This window comes from Macrobrachium rosenbergii, unplaced genomic scaffold (genome assembly GCF_040412425.1).
Source record: "Macrobrachium rosenbergii isolate ZJJX-2024 unplaced genomic scaffold, ASM4041242v1 13902, whole genome shotgun sequence".
NCBI classification, from domain to species: domain Eukaryota; kingdom Metazoa; phylum Arthropoda; class Malacostraca; order Decapoda; family Palaemonidae; genus Macrobrachium; species Macrobrachium rosenbergii.
In genome coordinates this window covers 1,058,076-1,060,575 of record NW_027100722.1, presented here as the reverse complement: position 1 = coordinate 1,060,575, position 2,500 = coordinate 1,058,076, and positions in this window count along the sequence as shown.

Here is a 2,500-nt window from a genome sequence, read left to right as displayed (position 1 = left end):
AGCCTCTTAAGTGACAGATTGCTAACAAAAATGTAAAACTTGGGTTCCGAATAGATATAGAATTATTTTATTTAATAAATGTTCAAGGCCAAACTAAACAGAAAAGTAATCTTTCTCGTAGAAATATGGACAAAAGTGAGAAAGAAACAAGACTGCATTTAGATATTATGACGAGACATTAAGTCTGGGCCCAACGTAACCAGAAGTTTAGGTGGGGTATTACTTGTATGCAGAGTTAATTTTAGTTTTCTGTAAAAGAAAACTATTGTGCCGACTTTGTCTGTCCGTCCGCACTTTTTCTTTCCGCCCTCAGATCTTAAAAACTACTGAGGCTAGAGGGCTGTAAATTGGTATGTTGATCATTCACCCTCCAATCATCAAACATACCATATTGCAGCCCTCTAGCCTCAGTAGTTTTTATTTTAGCTAAGGTTAAAGTTACCCGGACAACGATATAGGATATGCCACCACTGGGCCGTGGTTAAAGTTTCATGGGCCGCGTCTCATACAGCATTACACCGAGACCTCCGAAAGATAGATCTGTTTTCGGTAGCCTTGATTATACGCTGTAGCCGCTGTACAGAAAACTCGATTGCGCCGAAGAAACTTCTTCGCATTTTTTACTTTTAATCGACATTCCATTAGAACCAAAATGTTGCGGTATTCTTAATAACTGTTTAATGTTGTGGCCAATAAATCTGTTTATTAACTACAGCATTACACGATTATTAAAAGTACAATATTTTTCCAGTTTATATAGATGAGGATTGAAAGATTTCAAGTTCTGTATCTATATGTTCGTTTATCTCAGTTCATATAGATGTGGTGGACTGGTAAAACATTGAGCTATCTTTCTATCTATCTCTCTACTTATATATTTATCAGTCTATCTATCTACTTATATATTCATCAGTCTGTCTATCTACTTATATATTTATCAGTCTATCTATGCACTTATATATTTTATCAGTCTGTCTATCTACTTATATATTTATCAGTTCATTCATTCACTTATATATTTATCAGTCTATCTATCTATCTATCTATCTATCTATCTCAGCTCATATACATATGGACTGATAAAGCATTTAGCCATTCATCCACTTATCTATCTATATATCTATATATATATCTATCTACCTATCTATCTGTATATGAATCTATCTATCTATATATATCTATATATGTCTATCTATCTGTACATCTATCCATCCATCCACCTCTCTACACCTGCATGCAAATTCCAGTAACAGAAAAGACAGCGGCCCGCCGCCCCCACCCGCCCCGCCGCCGCCCCGGGATAAATCTAAGGTCTGAACCCCCCCCGCCCCCGTTGGCTCTGGAATCAGCCTTCCCACAATCCCTTTCAGCTGACTTCTACACACGTTCCGCATGGAGTTTCTCTCTCACTTCTCGTGAGGCAACAACCATATCGAAAAACCATAATCTCTGGCCGAGTCGAGGAGTTTCTCTCTCTCTCTCTTCTCTCTCTCTCTCTCTCTAGCATTGTTGCATCAAACGCAATAAATATGCTTAAAAAAAGGAAAATAAAGAAGAAGAAATAAAGGTGAAGGCTTTGCTCCAAACTGAAATGCTCCCTTGAACGTTTTCGTTGTTTTTAAGGTGAAGTGGCCTTTTCAAGTCATCGTTTTCCATGAGGTTTATAAGATACATTTGCTAGTGGTATATATAGGGCATTTGAATACGCAATAGCTAACACAAATTTTTCTATACTGTTATGATAAAATCTTGTTTTTCAGTATGGTGGAAGTAGCGCCATTAGAACCTCACAAGTTCAAAATGTTCCCCGGGAAGAGTTTTTGTTGTAATGGTCTTTTAAAGTAAATATTTCTTTGTAATACTTGGAAGACAGCTCAGAGGTAACAGGACATTTTTAATACGTACTAGCTAAAACATCTTGACATATTGTTTTGGTAAGCTCTCGATTTTTCCTTTAAATGTGATAGATATGGTGCAATTAGAACCACAAAGGTTCCAGCGGTTTACCTCTGTCACTTCTTTCAGACAAACACCTTGATATTCATTGGAAGCCTGAATTTCAAGTCAATGGCTCCTGTAGGCTTGCTCCATATGAATAGGGGTTTATCTTCTGAATAATAATAATAATAATAATAATAATAATAATAATAATAATAATAATAATAATAATAATAAATTGTGTGTGTGTGTGTGTGTGTGTGTGTGTGTGAGAGAGAGAGAGAGAGAGAGAGAGAGAGAGAGAGAGAGAGAGAGAGAGAGAGAGAGCGAGAGAAAGAGAGTAAGTAGAATTAAACCTGGATATCAAGATGGTCTCCTTCCTTCAGTCTTACAAACTTTCCCAAGTTCTATCTTGCGTCACATTCCTTCTAACCCCTACCCCCCCCTTCTCCTCCCCCTCCCTTTCCAACAACAACCCCTCCCCCCCAAAAAGCCCAAGTCCAAGTAGAGCCCTCAGAGAAGCCTAATCACTGATCAGAGTCATGAAGGAACATAAATCATT